This window comes from Capsicum annuum, chromosome 1 (assembly GCF_002878395.1).
Source record: "Capsicum annuum cultivar UCD-10X-F1 chromosome 1, UCD10Xv1.1, whole genome shotgun sequence".
In the NCBI taxonomy this organism is placed as follows: domain Eukaryota; kingdom Viridiplantae; phylum Streptophyta; class Magnoliopsida; order Solanales; family Solanaceae; genus Capsicum; species Capsicum annuum.
The window spans coordinates 68,805,677-68,832,925 of NC_061111.1; the positions used below are offsets into that span (position 1 = coordinate 68,805,677).

Consider the following 27,249-nt stretch of genomic DNA (forward strand, 5'->3'; position numbering starts at 1 on the left):
CCATTCAAAAACTACTAAGACTAAGTAAGAAACTAAGTTTTTGAGTATTCATAACCTCCAGGACTCGATAGCAGTAACAATAGGACATACTAAAGCTTTAAAACAATAATGAGAAAGCATTATTCAAAGAAACCCATCACTTGGGCATTTCATCAATCACATAGAGATGAAGACTTTAACATGGGGCAATTCATCAACACATGGGGATTATGAACTTGAACATGGGAATATCTTAAACATGGGGGCATAGCATGATTACATAACTTAATTCATGAATTGTGGGATTCATATGAAATTCGCTTGTAATAGGACATGGGCATTTCATCAAAACATGTAAAGTTAATAGCTTGAATGTAAGAATGTCTTAAACATGAGGGAACAATAGGGTTACATAAAAAAATTCATAACTTGTGGATTCATCTTGAAATTGATTGAACATAATATGGGAATTTCATCAAACATATAGAAGGCATGAATTTAAAACATGGAAATATTGCTAAACATAATGAATTTAGGATCTATCATGGAATTTACTTCGATAAAGCATGGAAAATTCAAATTCACAGCATGAGGAATTTAAAATCTTTCATGGAATCACACATGGGATGAATTGAATTAAAAACACCATGAAAACATGCAATTCAATCTTTCTTGAACATTTAAAATAACATAATGATTTAAAAATTCATTCTTTAATTGAAATAAAAGGGTTTTGGGCTCCATGGGTGAAAGAGGACCCATTGATGAACTCCCACATATCATAAAACTTTAAATTTTGAAGAAGAAACAAAATCTTGAAAGCTTTCTTGAATTGGTAAACTTGAAATATTGATTTTTCTTGAAGAGGATTTGGAGTCCTTGGTGTTTTTGAGGGAGCTAGGGTTTACTTTGGAGAGAAAAGGATGAATAATGATGTAACTAATGCTTTTGGGGCTTTAATTATCTATTATGGATGAGTTAGGGTAAAGGAAAGAACTTATTTTCCCTTAAAAATGTGGGAAAAAAACTGAAAAATAGGTGCGTGCGACGGAGCGTGCGTCGCACACTAATCGCACAACCTCACTGCCTCTCTCACAAAAATGGCTATAACTTTTCGCTCGGGTATCGGATTTAGGCAAAATTGGTACCGTTGGAAATATAATTCAATTATCTACAATTTGGTGGGTCTTGATCTGGAAAATTCTATTTATATACAAAGTTATACATGTTCAAAGTAGACCCTAATAGAATCGAATACGAAACTTTGGATAAATCAAAGGATCTTAGATCAACTTGGCTCTAAATGATTTCTATGAATATTTTTAACCCCATGAGAATTTAACACACTAGTATATATATCATGAAACTTATATTCACATGAGAATCACTTAAATTATAACTTATTCACGTAGGAACGATGGTTCAAAGACTAGCCCAAAAACACGGGGTGTTACAAATTGACTCACCAAATTGGAAAACTCATTCATATTACCCAATAAAAGATGTCATATAATTCACCCAACTATCATCAAACATGTACTTCACAACAAGAGAGTTTCCCATAATCACTCATGCAGATGCAATTTATCATAAAATGGGTACAAGAATCAAATTATGCTCACTCTCACAAAGAATTCACAAATTACACACGATGAACCATAGGCTTTCCTTTAATGTAGTGCACTAATGATATTCGAGTGTTAAGTATTAGGATAAAATATGTCTTTCTCAGTTATTTTATACATATTTAAATCAGTTACTGAATAATAGCCAGTTCATGGGTTAATTTGGGATCACTTGTCGTCCTAAGCACCGTGTGATGTCCAGGGGGTAGTCTTGGGGCATTAAAATAATGATTTTCAACCATAACCAAATCAATTCAAAACAATAGTACTCATGTTCTTGGCCTTAACCCCGAAAAAAGGTGTTTAGCTGATCATAGACGTAACTGTAATCACAATGAATGATTACATGTTAAAATCCATAAAAAACCAAGGTATTAGAAGAAAAACCCTATTTAAAGTGTGCTCTCTATTCCCTTAAAGTACCAAGGTCATCCAAGATGTGTAACATGAGAACAAAGTGTCCTATTTATACTTGGAGCCCAATTACCAATTTCAACTTAAGGGCGTGCCATGACAATATTACGCCATGTAGGAAGCATGGAATGGCAAAAACATAGAGATAGAATTATCCATATACAAAGTTTACAAGGGTATGACACGACCTTATCGCGACACCTAGCAGCAGGACACACCAAGCACTCCAAAACGTCCTATTTTGATCACTCTTTGTCCAATGCTTTTGTCCTTGAAGGCCATGCTTTGTGGTGTTATTTCCACCTTATTTAAAACTTATTTAGCGTCCATTTATCATCATAATCAACTTACAATCTTCCTAAAACATCAAACACCACACATTAGAGTACACAACCACCTACAATTCAGGAACACAAACTAGTAAAGGTCATAACTCAAGCTAAGAGTACTAGCTTATGTCCCTTAATTTTTAACGTGGGTTTTTAATCTAGTTTTACTATGAAAACACTATGGACATTCCATTTTCATTACATAAGCCTTAGATTCTTATTTATATAAAAAAATTACTCATTAAGAACAAGAGAAATCCTTAAAACAAGACTAATTAAGCTTGGATAACAACACCGAGGTACATCAATCCACCTCAGATCAAGAACCTAAACTAAATCGATACAAGGAGTATGGACATCCATGACACAACATCCATTCAAGGTTGAGAGGCCAAGAGCTACTACTGAGTGCTTAACATCACTGCTATAAAAACTCTAACTAACTTACACCATGGATATAATTCCAATTGGAGATATAGTGAGTGTAGTATCAATACAACCATATGTACTAGTAAGAATTATTAGCAGACCAAGGTTATAAAAAAATAACATCAATAATAAATAGGGAGAAATAATAACACCACGTAAGGTTCCTGTTCTAAATCCCCAGTTAGAGAATCCACTGAACTTCATTTTAGCATCTATGTGACCTACCTGTCATTTAACATTTTCATATATCTTTGTCCTTTGACCACCCATTCTAGATTATACATCCTCTACTCTTAACTACCTTACTCTTAGTATATCTACAACTCTTTATATAATGATTCCCAATTCCTCTCGGTACTCTCTATCACAAGACATCACAATATCATACTTTGTGAAATATAAACTCTACCAATCATATCCTACTATAATCGATTCTCTGAGGGAACCATAGATTCTCATCTCTAACCCTGCCAGCAAAATAGACCATATACTACCATAGACCCTCCTACCTGATTTACCACACCATGAACATTTATAAGAATATATAAAAAATAATTATATTTAAGACATACGAGTGAGTGCATGTATGCAAGATCTGTGCATCATCTCTCTTCATACCTTCTATTCATCTCTTTAACATTATCAATATCATATCATACCAGTGTGGTATCTGACCTATTATCATAATAATTAATATTCAAACCAATGTGGTACCCAATTTATGATCATAATATTTTATATCTGTACCCGTATGGTACTCGACTCATGTCACAATAAATCATATCCATACCATCATGGTACTCGACCCATCATATCACAATATTATCACAATACATATTAATGTATGCATGTAATCAATAAATCATAAGTCATTCAAAAAGACAATCACAAGAGTTTGATTCATGAATAAGCATAGGCCAAGCAGTTTAACTGTTATAAGAAAACCATAACTCATTTTAATCAGAGGCCTTAATCTACAGGTATGTATTCACAACCATCATATACCACATACCCTATCAGGGCTTCCATAACCCAAGTTCAATCTATCAGTCACTTTCTCTCTGTCCACATCCTAATTTTACATTTTTCACATTATTCTCTAATTTTCCCTAACTGTTTATAATCGCAAATCTTATTCCTTACCTTAAAACATTTACTTATTTATGTCCACTCATCATCTAGGAGATTTATTTATGCTAATTACAAACCCTAACTTTCCATATTTTACCATTTAACCTCCTTTGTTAGTGCAATCCAATCTTTTGACTTTTAAAATTAATCGAGTTTCCTTAAGTTCCCTATTTCTATCCCTCACGGTCTCATTTAACTTTCCACTATATCCAAGCCCCACAAGATATTAAGCTACACATATTTGCTCTACCACTTTATCCACTCCTTATTACAACTAAAATACCATCATAATAATACAACATATGTAAGCCTAGCTTAATTTTTAGATGTGTCTATCCGATCCTCAAGTCTTTGTGCCCGAAGGACTAATTTATGAATTTCTGATATTAATTTATAATGTTAGATGTATCTAGATCAAGTATAGTTGCTATAAAATAAACCATGACTTAACTCTTAGGCAAAACATACTATAGTGGAGAAGGTTGAGCTGTCTCGCACATGCTAAGCATATTCCCATGTTGGGTTGCCTCCAGGTGTGCCTTAAAACTGCTCTCATAAACCCTAGCCTTTTAAATCTCATAGTTGGAGGAATAGAGCTTTTAAGAGTATTTTTAGAGGAAGGGTCTACCTAGAGAAATAAGGATAAATAGATTTTTTAAATATTTTTCAATGGGGTTACTTCTATCTACCACTACAACAGTAAGTTAATCATTGTAATGGTTAGTGGCAGTTTAGACTAACCCAGTTTTGGGGTTTTGGACAATTCTTTTGGGTATAATTTTTCCTTTTTGATTTAATTTTTCCCAACTCTATTTTGATCCTAATACTTATTAAAAATTATTTTTGGGATATTTTCACAGGTAGCAATGGCTTGGGTCATTATATTAGATACTAATTTATCCACTATTCATGGCCGAGTATTCCTATGAGTGATGTATGGGAATTTGTATGAGCGCTCGATGGTTTTTAACTATAATAAGCCATTAGGATAATTAACTTTTCTAGATCATTATGCATACCTCTACTCCAAAATAAGCAACAGCCAATGTACTAAGCCTGATTGTTATTCTTGTATTATTCCTGAGTTGATGTACACCATTAATTTGTAGTTTGACTTCCTATTATGATACCTCAACATGGTACATTACTACAACACATAAAAAATCAGGATGAAATTGGCTTAAAAAGAACATCAGTAACCAACCACAACAATGATTTTCTACAGTTTAAGTATAAGGGTAAAGTTTATTTTCCTCATTTTTACTCCCATTTCTCAAAATTCTCTCAGCTCACTTTATGAATTCCTACTCTGATGGTGAATTTAAGGTATTTTCTTCATATAAACTCTTTACTCTATGTATTTATTATTATAATTGTAGTAATTTTTATGAGATATGGGGGAGAGGGGGTTGGTTGATTTTGTGGGTGCAAATTTCGAACTCAATTTGGTGGTGTTGAACATATTGATTAACATGCTAAGTTCTCTTACATTTTCAATGCTCCTACCAACGTTTAGGGTATAAGATTAACATAGTTAATGGTAGATTTCGGTCATGGAAGGGGTGAAATATGAAGGGTCATCTTATTTAATAAATTTATTTGATTTGGATTTGATTTTAGGTGTTCAATAACCCCATATTAGTATAAAAAGGGTTCACAGATACTTCCAAGCCTGATCTGTACTTAATTTTTAAAAATATAGATAAAAGTAAGAAATCCACCATAATAAGGAAGGTTGACGTGTTTATGATGATGAACCATTACAATAGTACCTTTTTTGCTGTAGTAGTATCACTGTAGCAGTAAGTTTCATCGATGTGGTACCGTTGCAATGGTTATTTAACTATTGTGATACTGGGTAGTAATTTTTTAGTTTTTATTTTTCTAAAATTTGAAGTTTACTTACCTTTATTGGTTTATCAATATGGTTCTAACCCAATTTTCATGGCATTTATAAGATTATCATGCTTCAATAACAACCTCTCTAGCACAAATTTTCAATGTCGAATATCATAACGTTATGAGGAAAATTTCATAATAGGGGTTTCCTTCTCAGGTGGGGCTTGGTGATAATGAATTTAGAGGAAGAGTTGTCTGGATTCTACAATAAATTTAAAGCCTTTGGGTGGGAGATACTAATGAAGATCATATTTTAATACAATATGGTGATTATTTAGGAGTTTTATGCTTACCTCTCGATCCTAGACTGGTTGGTACCTCTCTGCACTGTCCGTGTTCGAGTCAAGAAGGTCCTGGTAGATGTGTCCAGCATCAATGATGCTTTTGGTATCCTAAACCATTAAATGTATCCTTTAAGGTAAAAACTTGAACATCAAGCTTTGAGTGGCAATCGGGGTCTTGGTGCCAGAAGGACGAGCTGCTTATGTAAAATGGTCAAGTGCTAGAGGATGAAGAGAACTTATTTCTTAGTCTAAGCTATAGTTTGGTTGCAGTTGGTATCCAATAGGATTCATCCCTTAAAAAATAATATAGATGTGGTCTTCCACCAAGATATGGTTGTGATATGTGCTCCTGCAGAGATTTGAGTAAATTTGGGGGCACAGATTATGGTGAGTGGTAGTACTTTTATGATTGGGAGTGAGCCTCAGGATATCTTTTCTTGCCTTCCTGAGTCACCATACTCTGTGATAGATTGAATATGCCTTAGGAAGTTTAGGACACTATGGATGACTGTGAGGTATCGTATAACCGCTTTAGGGGTAAAGACCTTCGAGGAAGGAGTAAAAAAATAGGAAAGAGGGGGTATAGGGTGAGAATAATTGGGATAGTAGGATAGAGAATTGAATGCCTATTCTACTTAGGCTCTTGCATCTCTTGGTGGTTGGGAGGCTGACCTTGCTGCAGTTCGAGGATATCTAGAGAGGTCTAAACTACTCCCTCCTAGATTGGTTTCTTTAAGCTATACTGCCCCACCAGACCCATCCTGGGCTTATGCTGGCCTTTGAGAAAAGATGAATGATGAAAGAAAGAAGCATTGCTCCTGTTATTGCATGCTTGTGAGAATATGGAAGGCGGTCCAGGTGATATTCGGGTACACCTCTTTACCTAAAAAGTTGCCAAAACTGATTAAAAAAGTTATAGAGGAGTTCTCCTTCCTCAGTGGTATGGAGGAGGAGGGATCAGATGCCTTGAGCCTCTGAGACAGTGCCACCAAATAGATAATTTCCCCTATTTTTATGTTTTTTTATGTTTAATTACTTTTGTATTTGGGTTCCCCCCATTTGGGGCTTGTAACAAGTAATTTCTCTTTTTCGTTTATTTCTCATACTTTAAGACACTTTTCATTTACTCACTTTCTATAATAATTGTGCTAATTTATGCTGTGTGCAATTTGATTTTTGTCATTTTATTATTTCAAAAATAGAGTTGTTTTTCAAAAATTACCAACTCATAAAAATAAGGAAATACCTGGTAGGACACTGCCTATGTAACACCCCATATTTTTGGGCTAGAATTCAATTCATCGTTCCTACGTGTATTAACTTATAACCAATGATTCCTATGAGAATGTAAGTGTCATGATCATTAGACTAGTGTGAAGAGTTCTTATGAGGTAAAAAATGTTCATAGGAAACACTTAGAGCAAAGTTGAGTTAAGAGCTTTTGATTTGACCAAATTTTAGTATTCGATCCTATAAGGGTCAACTTTAAAATTGGATTACTCTTGAAATATATGGAATTTTGGAGATCAAGACCCACCAAATTATATATAATTGAGTCAACTTTCCAACGCATCTGATTTCGCCTTAATTCGATACCCGATTGAAAAGTTATAAGCATTTTTGTGAGGAACCAGTGAGGGTCCATGATTTCAGCGTGGCACAGACCTTATGCTCCACGATAGGAAGCATGGCATGGACCTTATGGTCCATGATAAGCAATGTGGAATGGACCTAGTTTAGAAATGCTAAAACGTGCATTTCTCTTTAGTTTTTTTTAGGTTAATCAAGTCATTTATGCCCTAAATCAGCCTATATTTGATATTAACGTGAATTGATCATCCCATAATCCCAAACACACCAATTTCACAATCCATTTTCTCCTAAATCCTCAAAAACACCGAATAAGGGTTCTTCTTCAAGAATTCAATTTTCAAGGAACCAAATTCATGTTTTTCTTCAAGAAGTCAAGAAATTCAGGTATGAAGGTATACAATGAGGTTCTACTTGCATCCTCATGCCCAAAATTATGATTTTTATTCATGAATTTTATGAATTCCATAAAGCAGGGTTCCATGAAAAGTCAAATTCCATGATTTCTCGATTTACCTCTTGAATTCAACCATGAACATGTGTTTCCTCATAATTTCAAGTATTATTTCGTACTTTAATCATGATAATTCTCTATATTGATGAAATCGTTAGGATTTTGAGTTTAAGTCATGCAATTTATTATCATGTTATCACTTTAAAATTATTGTATTTAATTGTATTTTTCTATGCTGGAGGGTTATGAACACCCAATATTTTGATAGTCATGCATGTTTAAGATTGTCAATTTACAAGTCATTCAAACCATGTTTATGTCATTATATTTAGATAATAAATGCACTGCTATTTTTAAAATCCCCTCTGTGAACAAATCAATTATCAGCGCATGCACTAGTTTATGCTCTCGTGTCAGTTCAGTTAGGAGTAGAACTTAGTACCAAACGAATTTAGGGATAAAGGCTTTCCTGCTAGTCAAGGGTAAGACCTTAAGTATTAGTCCTTGAGTTTCAGAACTATGCAACCAACGTAGGTATGAGAGGTCTTCCTACAAGAAGAGGATTGACACTCTCTTAGGGGCACTTGTCAGTTGAGGGTGACACCCTACTCCTTTGGAACACCAATTTAGTAGATCCACACAGCTAGTTCCAGTATCCGTGGCAAGGAATTGACACCCTTCCAACTGGGCTTATAGGTTGGATCTCGATTAGCTCATATTGGGGGCATGTCGGTTAAATGTTAGCTCCCACAATTTTAGTTCAATATTCAAATTATATCAACTCAGGTTCGCATGACCAAATGTCCAGTTTATCAATTATTCAATTTTACAGAATATTTGAGTACATGCTTATGCTTGGTCTTGCATTCATTTTACATGTTCATGCTTGTATGCTTAGTAGTTATACATGATTCTTAGTACAATTTTGTAGCCTATTCAGTTTTAACTTGAGTTTTACTTATGTTACTCATGTTGCTACTGCTTCCCAGCTTACAAAAACATTTTTTCAGATCACGGGTTAGAAATTTCACTAAGTCTTACAGCTTTTACGTACAACCATGATTTAAATGCATATTTCAGCAAATAAGCTATGTTCTTAATTTTAAAACATACATTAAGTATTTCCATGATTTAGTGCATGTCTCACATACTCATTACATTCCAAAGTATAGACCACATATATGATTTTATGGCTATATTCTTTCATGATGTAGGTAATAGATGTAGTCCACACCCCAGGGTCAGACAGATTGTAGCTTCCAGCCAATAGGTAATGATTTCTCTTATTTTGAGGATTTAAGTCAATTGAAATTCTTGTATTGTATTTTTCTTATTCGTATATATTGATTTGGGATAGTTGGAGGCATGTCCCAGTTACCTATAGTCAGTATTTATTGAGGCTTCATAGATGGTCAGTCAAAGTTAGTATTTGTAATTTAAGTTTATCTCTCTTTCTCTTAGATTTTAGTATTACAAACTTTGATTAGTTATGTATTGAAACAACCAATCTTATGTTGATTATGCTTTCGCTCTATTATTTAGCATATATATATATATATATATATTAAATTAGTTTCTCAAGCATCATGCCAGTACATGGGTTATCTTGGGATCACTTATAGTTCTAAGCACTGTGTTACGACTAGGGGGTAGTCTCGGGTCATGACAAACTTGATATAAGAGTACAAGGTTTAACTTTCCTAGGGTGTCTATGGAGCCATGTCTAGTAGAGTATTGCGGAACGATACGAAGATGTCTGTACTTTTCTTCAAGAGGCTACAGGGCATTTAAGAAATATTTTTCTTCTTTGATATTTTGGATCGTGTAGTAGAAATGTTCTCCAAGAAACTTATACAGATTTTTACATTGATACATTTATGTTAACTCTACCTTATTTTTTAGGTAACAAAATAGTTACGTTTAAATTTCTAGTGATAGAGTATTCTTAAACAGTCCTCACAGCCAGTTATGAGATTCTATACGGGATTAAAAGATCCTATCAATTTCCTTAAGTTTGAAACTTTGAAAGTATTCGTCCATATTCATGAAAATCATGCATTGAGCCAAAGTCAGATGTGCCCTCAGTTTCCGTCTTAGAATCCTATGATAGCATATGACCTAGATTTAGAAGCATGAACTTAGAAGTTTTAAAACTGTAAAGTGGTAGTAATGTATATATGGATTTAGTAGATTATGTATCAATGGGGATAGTTGTATGAAAGGTGAACCAGTAGGCTTGAAATAGTGTATGCAAGAATTTAAGATTATTGATTCAAAATTAGGTATGATGATGTGGGTATGATATAGAGGTGTACCCAAGGTGATATAGGATTGTATTATTTCTAAATTTTTGTAATGTGTGTGTGTTTAGATAGTACCCTTGAGTTTCTAAGTGTGAATAAGGCTGTAATATAGTATATGATATTCTTACCAGCTAAGTTTTGGACTATAGGTTGTTGATGTTAGGTATTTTGGTGTAATGGTAATTCTCATGGTTTAGGAAAAAATATAATTTTAGAAATGTAATATTAGTAGGCTATGAAGGAAAAGAGGAAGATTATGTGTTTAGTGAGGCAAACATGTTGTCAAGAAGGGTGTAAGTATGTGATGATGATTGCTGAAGCTAAAGAAAGTTAAGGATAGTATATATTAAGGTAGTTTTCAAGAATGAAGTTAGCATAGTTCATTAAAAGTTTGGTAATATCCAAGTTAAGTGTTAGAATCTAAGTTTGAATCTTGGATGATTGAGCTTATCAAAAGAAGATTTGAAATTTTAGATGGTGTGAACTCAGGGTATGGTGATACTCCTGAAGATTCTAAGTTAGTAAGTGTTTAAGTTATTATATGATGACTATTGGGGCTATAAAAAGTTAAGATTTCTATCTCCAAAGAAAGTACTAGCAACGGATTTTACACCTTAAGATGTAGTCTTTCAGAGTGAGTTTATTACTTATGCGTATTGTTATATTTTAGACTCTAGTATAGAATGGTGGCAGTTCAGTTTAGTGTTTATTAAAGGGGTTTGCAGATTTAGAATGATGGCTTAAATCTAAGGGGGAGATGATAGAACAAGGAACCAAGTTAGGCTCTCAAATTCTAGTAGTGATGCTAGGGAGTTCTAGAACAACTGTAGGGGAGGAAGATACCCAACCCATTCTTATCTCGGTATAAATTTTTGTAATTTATCCATTACAGCACCTACTCATGCCTTACAAGTAAGTTCTATGATCAAATCTCATATTCATGCACTTTATATAAAATCATGTATTCTCCCAATTCCTAATATAAGGAGTGTCAGTTCACTCAGAAGCACGACTCTTATTCCATGACTTTATGAAATCCAAATTAAGGTCATGCAACTCACGAATCATGTACTCATGCTTTACATTATACTAAGTTCCATAACTTATGGTACACCCGTAATAACCAATGGAATTTAGATTATGGCATGTGTGTCCTCCATTTTGATCCCTTTAATGAATTCATGCCTTTGATACTCTATTTCTCATGTCTCAGTTAAGAGTCAAAGTTATGTATACTATTCTTTCATGCCTAAGGACCTCATGTTCTAACCTTTCAATGATATCTCCTGATGAAATGATAGTGGTGATGAACAGTTGTTTAGATGGGGAGAGTAAATGTTCCTTATTCTGGAAAGATTATTGTATGCTTGTTTTATCTAAGGCTATAAGTGTGAAGAAATATTGAGGCAAAGATTTTGATATATGCCATAGTTACAGAATTTTAGGTGTGTCTTCTTAGGCATAGTGCATGAAAGTTGTTATTGATAAAGGTGTTAGAGAAAATGGGAAAATTCCTAAGTGGGTTGGTTGCCTAGAAGTTCATATGCAGTTATAATGATAGCCTTGAATGTCATGTTGGTATATATGTGGATAAATACATTGTACGTTAGTGAATTCCTAGTAAGAGGTTGAAGTTAGTTGTTGAAATGGTAAGACATATTATTCTAGAGATGAGAGCAATGAAAAATACATAGGATATTGTATCTATAGTTTAGACTAGTATTATGGTGTTATATGTTGTACCTTGTGACTTTGAGTAGGCTTGAACATAGCGAGAGAATTTATTCAGCTTAGACTTTAGTAGATGGAGTTATCAATTACCATGTGAAGATTAGAAGGGGCATCAACTGATGGGAAGTATTTAAGAAGAAAAACATAGTTGAGGGTGTATTTAAGAAGTGTGGCTAAGCTTGAAAGTTAACAATTGCATTGCTTAAGGCAAAGTAATTCTATCCTAGCTTAATGTTTTATAGGCCTATATTCCATGTTATAGAGTTGTAGTTATGTTTTGATTCCTTATTCAAATATATATTTGTATTATGCCCAAAATTCTTTGCTCCCTAATATTAATAGAACTTCTTAGAAAGAGTGTTGAAGAAATACTCTAGTTGAGTATAAACTGTTAGTATGAGATAGTATGCATAGCCAATAATTCAATTTAGCAATCAGACAGATAAGCTCCTATAATTTTCCATCTTTCCATCCAGTCTTACTATCCGAAGTTTCATGAGTATGGCTATTCCATAAGGTAATTTATTTTCATCCATGCAAATGATGAATTCAGTTAAGTCCATGCATCATGTCTGTGATTCATATATTTAGTCATGATTCAGTTCATAAGTATTTAGTGCATGATATCAGGTTTCCAAGCATTCTAGCTTAGACATTGCAATACCTTTTGTAAGACCTTAGTCTCGTTGTCTCATGATTTGTGCTTACATGATATACTTGGTGATGCCATGAAGCCCTTTTTTTTTTTATTCCCATACGTGTTTTGTTGAGGGAGAATTCCTAATGTGAAGTTACATACTTTATTGCATCCATCTAAAGCTTCAATAAGTTCCTACCCATCATTCAAGGATGAATGATTCCAAGGGGGAGATAATGTAACACCCCGCATTTTTGGGCTAGAATTCAAACTGTCGTTCCTATATGTATTAACTCAAAACCAATAATTCCTATCTTAATATAAGTGTCATTATCATTAGCCTAGTGTGAAGAGTGCTTATGAGGTAAAAAAATGTTCATAGGAAACACTTAGATCAAAGTTGAGTTAAGAGCTTTTGATTTGACCAAATTTTAATATTCGATGCTATAAGGGTCAACTTTGGATGTGTATAACTCCTATAATATATGCAATTTTGGAGCTCAAGACCCACAAAATTATAGATAATTGATTCCTCTTTCCAACTTATCTTATTTTTCCTTAATCTGATACCCGAGAGAAAAGTTATAAGTATTTTTGTGAGGAACCAGTGAGGGTTCGCGATTTCAGCGTGGCACCTTATGCCCCGCGATAAGTAGCATGGCATGGAACTTGTTCAGAAATTCTAAAACCCACATTTCTCTTCAGCTTTTTAAGGTTAAACAAGTCATTTATGCCTAAATTGTCCTATACTTGATAGTAACGTGAATTGATCATCCTACAACCCCAAAACACACTAATTTCACAATCTCTTTTCTCCTAAGTCCTCAAGAACTCCGAATAAAGGTTCTTTGTAAGACCCCATAAGATCCTATCTCCATTCATCGTACCATTGTATGTAAAAAGGGATCGAAGAGTTAGAAAGTTTCGCTAAGTGTTAGGACTTAGTCATTTCCAAAGACCCTTAAAATTTGATGATTTGTTTTTTACCTTCTCATCCTTAGAATGTCAATTTTAAAGTTGATTCATGATTGGGGATGTCATAGGTACATCTCAGATGAGTTTTAAAATTTTTGAACGAGCGTAAGGATATGTTTGGAAGTCCAAAACAGTAGCAGCAACGGGATAAGCCCACGACGCGCCCTCTAGTGCATTGCTAGTGGTGCCAGTGGTAGATCCCATGGTGCGGGTCTTAGATAGCCAGTCCAGAGCCCGTGGCGCCTGGCTCATCGCCCAACCCTTATTTTTCCAGCTTCTGTTTCCATTTTTGCAAGGGTAATTAGGCCTTTTCCCTTTACCCATTTGGTCCATAACACGTGATTTAGCATCCCAAAAGCATAATTTGCTATCCTTTTTTCATAAAATCCTCTCAAAATAAGGCATCCTCTTTCAAGAACAAACCCTAGCCTCCTCAAAAGAATCAAGAAAATTCAAGCTTAATTTTTAAGAAAACCATCAAGAATCTTCATGAATTCATACATTAAGGTATTTGTGATGTCCATTCGTGGGTTCTTTTCACCCATGGAATCTAAGAATCCATTTTTAAGATTTAAAATATGGTTTAACATGTTACTAGGAATTATCTCCATGAAACTCTTATGAATTTCGATTATGTATTATGTTTCCAAGAGTTTTTGATAGAAAGAGCCTTTACACGTTTGAAAGTTGAAATATGTTTATCAATATCTTGGTAATTTGATTTCAAGCCATGATTACAATTATTTTCATGTAGGAGGGATTATAGTATGTTTTAAATGTTGTAGTTTCCGTAATATGTTCATGTTATTCAGAATAAATTCCCAGTTTATGATTTTGTCATGTGATCGTGCTATGATATCATGTTTAAAAGCATCCCCTTGTTAAAGTATTGATCTCCATGTGTTTGATAAAATGCCAAAGTGATGGTATTTAAGTAATGATTCCCTATTATGGTTATCAAAGCTTGCATGTGTCCTTTGTATACATGTGATTTTTGACCTTCCCCAAGTTTTAACCTATTTTTCGGTATTAAATATTTATATTTTTGTTGATATTTATTTTAGCTTTTAATTCATTATTAATAAGTTTTAGTTGAAAAATAAAATTACATTTTTTAAAAATGTTTTATTTTATTTTTATTAGTAATGTTTATTTTTAAATAATAAGAAAGTTTCAAAAACAAATATTTGTCTTTTAATTTTAATAAGTAAATTAGCAGTTTTAGTATTCCTTTAATTATATTATTTTAGGCTATTTATAAACTTTCATTATAAGTTTTCTTAAATATAATTTTTTTTAAAAATTAATTAGTAAATATTCTTTTATTAATATTATTATTTATTATTTATTATTATTATTATTATTATTATTTATTCATTTATTAGAAAATAATAATTTATAATTGTCCTAAACTACAACTACCCTATTTTATCGGACTCTCATTCCCCTTTAACTGCTCCCCACATCCCTTTTTTAAAGGAAGTCCCTCAACCCCCAGACAGATTCTACGTACATTTGAACACTATCAGGCAGAGCAACAAAAAATAGAGAAAAGAGGAAGAAGGAAAAATAGAGAGAGAAACAAAAACCAAAAACAGAGAAGAAAAATAAAGGAGCGAAAGAGTTGTGATTCGAGTTTCAAAGTTCAGCTTGAAACAGATTAATTCATTACAGGTTCTTCTTCAATCTTGTAACATTTATGTTATGAATTTTATTATGAAAAGCATGAAAGAAAAAAGCTAAAATGATTTCATGTATTATTTAGTATATATATAATTAATTAATTATGTGAGCTTTAGATTATTGTATGTTATAAGATCAAGTTACAGAATGCATATATGTGTTTGTACGTACAATGTGTTGGATGTTTAAATATTAGGTGTTAATATCATCTTGTAAAAAAAAAGTTGAAAAATTGATCTACTACACTGATGTCACATACAATACACACCACTACTGGAGAAAAAAAGAAAAAGAGATTGATAACACACTATAAACAGAACACTAATACACATGAATTCATACACATATCTGTAACTAATGGAAAAACAGACATAGAGTAAAACCAGTAGAAAGCAAAATTGAGAGAGAGAGAAAACTATGATGCTCCTTCATTGTTCCCGGCGAGTTTTTCGCCAGTAATCCATTGGAATTGCCACTGGAAAATATCATTAGAGGTAATCGTTATTGTTTCGGCAAAACATACCAAAATTCGACAGCCACTAACCACTTCGACAACCGTGCACCTCCCTTTCCCTCTTTCCCTTCTTCAACTTCTCACCGGATTTAACTACCGGTGAGCCTCTAAATTTCTACCAGCCACCAACGACGAGATGGATCTCGTCAGAAAATCCCTAAAACCAACAATAACAACAGCCGCCTCCATCTCCTCCAGCTAAACAACCACCAGATCTGCTGCCACCTTCCCCCTTTTCCCCTTTTTTGCGCTGCTTCCATCACTGGAGAGCATAAGCCAGCCTCTCCGTTGCTCAAAATCCAGCGAAAAACCACTGGAAAATGCCCAACTGTTGTTTTGTTACTATTCCGACAATTTCACCGGCAAAATGATGATACCAATGTCGATATTCCCAAAATTGATCCAGGACCGTATTATTATTTGTATTTAACATGGATATGTATTATAATATGTGATTTAGGTTTGTATTAATTAAACAGAATAATTTTAAGGGATAATATTAAAGTTCAGCACATTAATAGATTATGTATTTTATTATTTCATTATTTTATTTATTGTCATTAATAGAATTTAATAATTATTTATTAAATTTATTAACTGCTTTAAATGAATATTGTTTTAGTTTGTTGTTAAGGTTAAAAAGCACCCCGAGTTTAAAAGAAACAAATTAAAGCCTTTAACGCTAGGCAAATTTTAGACACATTTATAAATTTTTATCTCAATTAAGAATGCAGCGTACGCATGTTATTGAGATGTTTGAAAATAATCCAAGGATGCAATATTGCACCTCGGTAAAGATTGTCTTAAATTTAATTTCCCACTAGATTAATACAAGAGTTATAGATAGATATTAGACATTAAAAAATGAGCGAATTTAGGCCTACAAACATAATTTATTCAAAATAATTTAAGTTAAGATAAGTCAATCAAAGCGATCATGCTAGAATCACAGGACTCGAGAGGTGCCTCACACCTTCCCCTCGATCAACAGAATTTCTTAGCTGGTCTTCTGTTTTTGCAAACCATAATAAATAGTCATTTTCTTTTGACTAGGGATTCAAAAATGTGACTTGAAACACCATAACTTAATTCCAAGTGGAGTCTCTGTAAATAAAAATAATCGTTATTCAAAACCGTCACTTTAATTGGAAAAATCCTTCAACCCTTCGGGTAAAAAGGGGACGTGACATCTCTAGCGACTCAGATGGGGAATAACCAAAATTTGAGCTTTTAATATTAACTTTTACTTGCTTTAATTTAGCTATTGTATTGTTGGTTTAATGTGTTACTTGTCGCTTATTTATTGTTTTGATATTGCTGAATTGTATTACAAATTGTCTTCTCTTGTGCACCCCTTCTGAGTCTCTGAAATAGGATAGAAGGAATGTCGAGTATGCATCCTACTTTCATCTTGAAATAACCGGAGTGTCAAGGCACCGGGTTAATGATTATTAGTCACACATATTAGGCGAGGTTTGGATCAACAACGAAGGCGGAATAACACTGCTACCGACCAAGTTGTCCCTCCCCGACTCGAGTTTTTGCTCGGGTAAACCAGTCTAGACACTTACCCTATTAGGATAAACCTAGTAAAACTGAAACTCAGACGTGGTTATCCCTATTAGGCTCCACTTTATTTGCATCATATACATTTGACTTAGCGGGACTCGACACAAAGGCCGGATTTGTCTAGGACAAGTGTCACTTTTTATAATGACCAACATGTGCATCCTATGTGCTCTTTGAAATTTATTTGGATGGCAATTTGGTTGTTGACCTACTTTAGGAAACTTGGTAAAACGCAAGAAAGTATATTGTCCTCAAATTTAACAAATCATTCTTTTCCAAGGAAATTAAAATATATATAGTTTTTAAGGTCTTCATGAACTACGAGGGTCTGATTCTCACTATTTAGCGGGATACGTAGGAAGCCCTTTTATAGGTTACGACCCTATCTTTTGAAAAGTTATTCATAGATTTATTTGGGAAATATTTGAAAAATATGATTACTTTTATAATTATTTTTCTCATGCTCAAGTTTAATTTATACACACACACACTCTCTCTCTCTCTCTCTCACACACACACACACACATATATATTAAAAGTGTGAACACCCTTAAAAAAGTGATTTGAACTTTTTACCCTTCATTAAAATACTCTACAATAGCTAAAATCGTCTTTTTACCCTTTTTCAATTATTTTCATAATATGTAGAATTAAAGAGTCCTAAAATATATGGTAAGTGAAATTATATGGGAAGAGTTATTAAGAAAATTAATAATTAAAGAGTCTTAACTTATATGGTATAATTTTTCTTTTATTACTGGAATATTAACGAATTTTTTTACCTCATATTAAAAGTGACTTTTTAAGTCATTAGATTATTATTGTAAACAAATCAATATGAAGAAAGAATAAAACAAAAGGGTAAATTAAGTACAAAGAGACAAAAGAAGAATTTTTTCTTTTCATTATGGCATAAATTGCAAAAAATTTACCTTATATTTAATGAAAATTTTATCTTATATTTAATGAAAATTTGTGAGAAATCAAATCTCTTAAATTTGAATATGTAAGCGGAACTAAAATGAAAAGACCAACACAGCATCAAAAGTACTTTTATAAAAGCACTTCTAAAATAAAACCTTTCAAAATAAGCTAATTTTAGAAGTTTGGCCACACGCTAAAAAGGCTGGGTACTTTCTTCTATTTTTTTCCTCTTTTTTAATTCAATATAAATAATAATTGATATTGTAGTATTAATACACGACGGACTTGGAGAACAGCTTCATTCGCTTAATAATGGAACAAATTAGCTCAACACATTTAGCCGACAAGGAAGGAACTTGCGCGATACATAAGATTATATGGTACCTCATCAAATAAAATGAATTTTATTATAAATTATGTATCTCACATTCCTTTTCAATACACCTTTAATCCTAAATATTTTACCTACTTTTAAAAACTAATTTAAACTTCTTAATGTAACATACTCATAACAATTATTCACTTTATAAACAATATTCATGATTAACATTATACATACGTGCAAAGTACATACACTTGACTAGTGTGTATATATATATATATATATATATATATGGATCATGAGGATAAGTTTTTACAAAATAATATATATATAAAATCTTAACAGCCCTGAACCTTTAGGGGTCTTGAGGCTGAACTTTATGCGACATATATTTCAAGAACTACGCACACCTGATTCTCATCTAATTGAGATACGTAGGCAACCCTTCATGGGTTCGGTGATCTTTTAAAAAAAGTTGTCTTTCCTTCTAAAGAAAAAAGAAGAGAGTTTTAGTCCTTATATATAGAGAAAATAATTTGTTTTCGATAATAAAAATATGTTTTTTTTTTATCATTATTAATTAAAAAAAAATCTTTCTCATTATTCAAACAAAAAGAGTGTGTTTCTTCATATCTCCAATTTCAAGAACTACACACACCTGATTCTCATCTTAATGAGATACGTAGGCGGCATACCGGGTTCGGTGATATTCTTAAAGAATTTTTTTTTAAAGTGTGAAATCCTGACACATTCCTTATCTCTAAAGTCAAAATAATAATAAGGTGGTTGGTTTGTGGTTAAGCTAGCATCTCATTCATACAACACCAGGTCCAAAGATAAGGAAAGATGACCCACAAAAAGAATGCAAAATCTTAGATGAGGTGGTATAGACTATTAGAAATGTGGAACAAGTGGAGATAACTAGGAAGGTGATAAGTTACAGAAAATATGAGAAACGTAAAATAATTGGGATAGAAAAAAGAGTGTATTTTACAAGGATTTATATGTGTTTCCCAATGTTCACTTGTCTTTAGGGTTTAAAACACTAAAGTTGGACAAATACAAGGGGCATAGTGATCTTTTAGGTTATTTGAAAAGGTTTTGTAATCAACTAAGAGGAGCAAGGAAAGAGAAACTAATGATACCTTACTTCGGAGAGAGTTTGGTAGGAATTGCTTTAGAATGGTTCATTGATCAAAATATCTCTCATTGGCATGTTTGGGATGACATGGCTAGGGATTTTTTCAAGCAGTTTTAATATAATATCAAAATAGTGCCGGATCGTACTAAACTTACCAACATGAGGAAAAAATCCATCAAAATTTTTGGAGAATATGCTGTTAGATGGAGGGAGCAATCTGCTATAGTTAAGCCATCAATGAATGAGTCTGAGATGATTGATATTTTTCTCCAAGCACAAGAACCCAATTACTTCTATCATTTGATTTCTACTTTTTGAAATACATTTATCTAGGTCATTAAGATTGGCGAAATGGTAGAAAATAGAATTAAGTCCGGTAAAATTATAAGCCAAGCTTCTTTGAAAATAACTGCTCAGGCAATTCATAATAGTTTAGGAAGTTTCAAAGAAAAGAAAAGAAAGGAGGATTGGGCTACTGTTGTGTCAGGAACGCGACAAAGTTCGAAAGGTCTGCGTCACCCATACGCGCAATCTCAATCCCAAGTCTACATTCAATACCCATATAACCATCCATGATAATATGTTCCTCCCCAAAATTTATTATATTCCATTTCATCCCCTCAGTATCTTATTTATAATGCACAACCATATGCCCGATCCTTTTCTTACCGGTAATGGATGCACCAACCCCTCAGAATCATCCTCTAACTCAACAAACATACCTAAGCCCTTTTAGGCTTAATTTTTGGTCCAGGCCAAATAATGAAAATAGACAAAAGCTAAGGGATAGTTTCAAACCAATTGGAGAATCATATACTAGCTTATTCCAAAAATTGAGACAAAAGGACTTGATCGCTCCCCTTTTTGGATACATCCCATACCTACATTCAAGAAATTTTGATCCCAATGTACGATGTATATATCATTCTGATGTTTAGGGTCACAGTACTGAAAATTATCGTGCTTTGAAAAGAGAAATAGAAAGGATGATTCAAGATAAGTTGATTATGGTGCAGGACATTGACAGCGGTGAAAGCTCTAGTCATATTGATGTACAAACTGACTAAGATGTCAAGCTCAATAATTGAGAAGTCACTCCTTCTCTTACCAGGAAGGATTTGTGGTAGTCTGTTTGTTACACGAATTATTTCAGGCTATTAGTTCAGAATCTATCTTGTCTTATTTCTTATCGCCTCTATTCAAACCTTTTTATCTTTCTGTCAACAAAATGTGTCCCTTTTTTTTTTTTTTAAATTTTTGTAAATCTAGTTTGTCTTAGTTTTTTTATACAGTTTTTTTATGGTGATTCTAATGATATGATATGCATGTTGGATTCACAAACTGATCTTTAAACCCAATCTAATCCTAAAACATCGAGCCAAGAAGTTAAATTGAAAAAAAAATATAAGAAAATAAGTAGAGTGTTGAGATGTTTGGGGACTTAGTTGCAGCCTCACTTGAATATATTGAGGCAATCACTTTGCAAATAAAAAATAACTTGGTCTTCAATGAGAAAGTGTATCTCAAGCATTTTGAATGAGATCAACCAGAGGATATATAGTTTCTATTATCAGGAAAAGCAAAAAGAAGTTTGCTTAAAAAAGCACGAGTCATCTGTTGTGGGGAAAGTATAACACAAATAGGCCTGTATGTTTCACAAGCATGAAAGAAGTGACACACGAGCACTTGCTCAGTCAAGGTCAATGTTGAAAAAATGTGCATGATTTTTATGTTCCACTCTCTCATTACATGTTATATACTTGCATTTTAAGGATTGATATGACGAAGGCATTTCATTCTTCTATCCAAATATTGTGTAATCCTTTGTTACCCCCTTTGAGCTTTAATTTTATTTTCTTTCATACACCTCTTTTGGAATCAAAATAGAGTCTGAAAAAAGTTAAAGAAAAAAAGGAAAGAAATAGGAAAGTGTCAAGAAAGAGAAATAGAGCCAAAAAAAATCTCAAAAAGAAAAATAAAATGAAGAAAAAGAAAAGAAAAAATAAGAAAATTCAAGCAAAAGAACAAGATGTCTGAACTACGTTTGACCTAATTTTTGCTATAACAAGATATGTAGGTAGCCCTATTCTGGGGTTTTTTCTAACCAAGTTAAAATTCAAGTTACCCTGTATGAAACAAAACTTGGGCAAAAATTATATTTTAAAAAAGTTGATTCCAAAAGTTGTATGCTTAACCCAGTGCCATGTATATTTTTTAGCCTCATGCCACCCTTTTTTTCTAACCCTTTTCAAAATCCAAGTTACAATCAAAGAAAGACCTTCAGATTGATCTATGAGAATGTCAAGGCTAAAGATGTTTGAGTGTATGATGCTTCATACTTTGGGCATCATCCCTTCATAAAAAAAATAAAAATGGGAGTCTTGTTGGTGAAAAACTTTTTGGACACCATAAGGCGATGGTGAGCTAAGAAAGAAATAAAAATGAGATATGCTCTTTGGCAAAACCCCATTGAGGTGTCACTAGCCGAAGAAAGATTGTGATCTAGAAGGAGCATGTTAAAAAATGGCTCCATTTCAAATTCAATAAGTGGATAAAAGTTGAAAATGATTAGTATGAGTAGATCTGGTTGCGTAATTCAAAATGAAGTTGTAATCACTGGAATCACCTGCCACACCCAGATAAGTTTTCATTTTTGCCATTTTTGAAAAGAGATGTCTATTGTCTTTTTATTTTCTTTTTATTATTCTTTTTATTTTTAATTTTTGTGTCTTTATTATCAGAAGAAAAATCGCTATTGTCATCTTTCACATATTTTGAGTCAAATTCATGTCAAGACAAGTAAGGAAGGACTTCAAAACTTGCTACCAGCTCTTTCAATTGCACAAAGCAAGACAAAGAGCCGACACATAAAGATAACATATTTCCAGATAAAGTAAGGTACTAAAAAAATCTTGTCATTCAATAGTTTTTGGACGCATAAAGATATATAGGCGTATTAGAAGTTAAACCCAAAGGCATCATGTAAGGGAAATACGATTTGAGTCAAATACTTTCAGTAACCAGAATTTGGTGTTAAAAGTATGACAAGTCAATGATACCTATCAATGATCTGAAATGGAGCTGAGCATGACGAGTGCAAGAAAGATTGCCTCGAAAGCTAAAGCCACAAACCAACCACTGTGTTTTTAAATTAACAAGTTTTCTTGGTATGAAACAAAAACACATATTGCCTTTAAATCAAGGACTTCAAGCCTAAATATCAAAATATGTAATTCCCACTTATGCAAAATGAAAGAGGTGGTATTGCTAAGTAGTTTTGATATACCCCCTTAGGAGACACACTTCCTAGTCTGAATAAGTCAGTTTTCATTTGTTAGGTGACGCATTTTCTAACTTAAATCTTCACTCCTAGAAGACGCACTTTCTAGTCGAGTCCGTCCATTTATAGTCTGAATGATTCAAGTTTTGTTTGTTAGGTGACGCACTTCCTAACTTGAACATTCACTCGTAGAAGATACACTTCTAGTCGAGTCCTTCCATTTAACCCCCATGAGACACACTTCTTAGTCTGAACAATTCAAGTTTCGTTTGTTAGGTGACACGCTTTCTAACTTGAACATTCACTCCTAGAAGACGCACTTTCTAGTCAAGTCCTTACATTTAACCCCTAGGAGATGCACTTCCTAGTCTGAATAATTCAAGTTTCGTTTGTTAGGTGACTCACTTCCTAACTTGAATATTCACTCCTAGAAGACGCACTTTCTAGTTGAGTCCTTCCATTAGACCTCTAAGAGACACACTTCCTAGTCTGAATAATTCAAGTTCCATTTGTTAGGTGACACACTTCCTAAATTGAACATTCACTTTTAGAAGATGCATTTTCTAGTCGATTCATTTCATTTAATGCACTTTCTAGTCGATTCATTTCATTTAACCCCTAGGTGACGCACTTCCTAGTCTGAATAAGTCAGTTTTCATTTGTTAGGTGACACACTTCCTAACTTAAACCTTCACTCCTAGAAGATGCACTTTCTAGTCGAGTCCTTCCATTTAACCCCTAGGAGACGCACTTCCTAGTCTAAATAGTTCAAGTTTTGTTTGTTAGGTAACACACTTCGTAACTTGAACATTCACTTGTAAAAGATGCAATTTTTAGTCGAGTCATTTCATTTAACCCTTAGGAGACGCACTTCCTAGTTAGGATATGTCAGTTTTAATGTGTTAGGTAATGCATTTCCTAGCTTGAACCATTACTCCTAGAAGACGCACTTTCTAGTTGAGTCCTTCTATTTAACCCCTAGGAGGCACACTTTCTAGTCTGAATAATTCAAGTTTTGTTTGTTAGGTAACATTTTTCCTAACTTGAATATTCACTCCTAGAAGACGCACTTTCTACTCAAGTCATTTCATTTTTACCGTAGGAGACACACTTCATTGTCTAGATAATTTAAGTTTCTTTTGTTAGGTGACGCACTTCCTAACTTAAACCTTCACTCCTAGAAGATTCACTTTCTAGTCGAGTCCTTCCATTTAATCCATAGGAGACGCACTTCCTAGTCTGAATAATTCAAGTTTCGTTTGTTAGGTAACACACTTTCTAACTTGAACATTCCTCCTAGAAAACGCACTTTCTAGTTGAGTCATTTCATTAAATCCCTAGGAGAAACACTTTCTTGTTTGGGTAATTTAAGTTTCATGTGTTAGGAGACGCACTTCCTAATTTTAGTCATCATTTTTACTCTGAAGAAACACATTTTTTTAGCTGGGCCTTGATTCACCCTCTTTACTGTACTTTTCAAAAGTTGTGATCTAATGACCCTCACAAAATTTTCTAGTGTAAACTGGAGAATTTTTTCTTTTCATATTTACGAGACTTTACTTTTCATCTCAGGACTCTCCTGAACAATTGAATTTTACTTTCTACTTAGGACCCTCCCGAATAATGAGATTTATTTTCTGCTCAGGAGCCTCCTGAATAATGGGACTTTTCTTTTCTAGTTCACCTTTTTCTTTGAGTTCAAGAACATGTTTGAAAAATCAGAAACAACAAGTCAGGAGCCCACTTGAAAAATAGGGTGAAGAAATAGCAAGTCAGGAGCCCGCTTGAAGAACAGGGTGAATAACTAGCAAGTCTGTAGCCTGCCTGGAGAATAGGATGAACATTATCAATTGCAAGTTCAGAAGCCCACCTGAATAATAGGATGAAGATTTTCAAGTTCAAGTCAGAGGAGAGTCTGAAGAATGAGTCAATTGTTGAATTCCTTTCCAATGCCAAGAGCCAACATGAAGAACAATTCATTTTTTCAAGATTAAACTCATAATAATGACTTTCTCACCATTTGAGAAGTCATGAAAATTCAAGTCAAGATTCTAGAAAAGTTGTGCAATACATAGGATCTTTCACTTGTATCTTCATTTTCATTTTTATTTTTCATTTGGATGTAAAAAACAGAAGTCGCGAATCGGAGACTCGACAGAACCTAACTCATACTCTAACTCACCGTCTCACCACTTTACCTCTTTGAACTACACGTGACCTGATTCCTTATAACTTGGGATAGGTAGGAGGTCCAAAACAAGGACTCAGTCACATCTTTTCTTTTATTTTATTTTGTCCTCACCTTTTCGAATAATCGGAGGGTCAGAAATCATCTCTTTGTCTACTTCTTTGTATGAAAACTCTTTGAGATTTCACGTAAAGAGGGACAAAATGTAGACACGTGATTTTTGACCCTCCTCGAGTTCTAACCTATTTTTTGGTATTAATTATTTATAATTTTGTTTGATATTTATTTTAGCTTTTATTTCATTTTTCATAAGTTTTAGTTGAAAAATAAAATTACATTTTTTAAAAATATTTTATTTTATTTTTATTTGTTATGTTTATTTTTAAATAATACAAAATTTTCAAAAATATATATTTCTCTTTTAATTTTAATAAATAAATTAACAGTTTTAGTATTCCTTTAATTATATTATTTTAGGCTATTTATAAACTTTCATTCTAAGTTTTCTGAAATATAAATTATTTTTTAAAAAATTAATTAGTAAATATTCTTTTATTATTGTTATTATTATTATTATTATTATTTATTCATTAATTAAAAATAATAATTTATAATTATCCTAAACTACAACTACCCTATCCTATCTGACTCCCATTCTCCTTTAACTGCTCCCCACATCCCTTTTTTAAAGGAACTCCCTCAATCCCCAGACAAATTCTACGTACTTTTGAACACTATCAGAAGAGCAGACAAAAACAAGAGAAAAGAGGGAGAAGGAAAAACAGAGAGAAAACATCAGACAGGGAGAGAAACAAAAACCAAAAATAGAGAAGAAAAATAAAGGAGAGAAAGAGTTGTGATTCAAGTTTCAAAGTTCCGCTTAAAGTTTTTGGTGACGGATTTCTTTTTTTTTTATTACCCAGATTAATTCATTATAGGTACTTCTTCAATCCTGTACCATTTATGTTATGAATTTTATTGTAAGAAGCATGAAAGGAAAATGCAAAAGTGATTTCAAGTGTTATTTAGTATATATATATATATATATATATAATTAATTATGTGAACTTTAGATTATTGTATGTTATATGATAAAGTTCAGAATGCATATATGTGTTTGTACGTACAATGTGTTAGATGTTTAATATTAGGTGTTAATATCATCTTGTAAAAAAAAGAAAAAAATGGATCCACTACACTAATGTCACATACAACACACACCAGTACTGCAAAAAAAAAAAAAGGAAAAGAGATTGATTACACATTATACACAGAACACTAATTCACATAAATTCATACACACATCTGTAACTAATGGAGAAATAGACATAGAGTAAAAAACCAGTAGAAAGCAAAATTGTGAGAGAGAAAACTCCGACGCTCCTTAACTGTTCCTAGCGAGTTTTTCGCCAGAAATCCATCGGAATTGTCACTGGAAAACATCATTAGTGGTAATCGTTATTGTTCCGGTGAAACTCACCAAAATTTGGGGGCCACCAACCACTCCGGCAGTCGCGCACCTCTCTTTCTCTCTTTTCCCTCGTTACTGTCTACCCCGATTTATCCATCGATGAGTCCTTAAAATACTACCAGCCACCAACGATGAGACGGATCTTATCGAAAACCCCAAAAACCAACATTAACAACAGCCGCCACCCTCTCCTCTAACCAAACAACCACCAGATCTACCACCGTCTCCCTCCTTTTCCCTTCTTTGCGCTGCTCCCATCATCGACAAGCACGAGCCAACCTCCCCTTTGCTCAAAATCTAGCTGAAAACCATCGGAAAATGCCCAATCATCGTTTCATTACTGTTCTGGCAAATTCACTGGCAAAGCAACGATACCA

General features: G+C 33.3%; 1 long non-coding RNA gene across 1 annotated transcript; it reads left to right on the forward strand.

The window, feature by feature from the left end:
* Positions 1-15,198: 15,198 nt before the first annotated feature.
* LOC124889294 lies at positions 15,199-25,303 on the forward strand. The gene is made up of 2 exons (XR_007048158.1): positions 15,199-15,454; positions 24,859-25,303. It is a non-coding gene; the product is annotated as an uncharacterized LOC124889294 (long non-coding RNA).
* Positions 25,304-27,249: the final 1,946 nt, after the last annotated feature.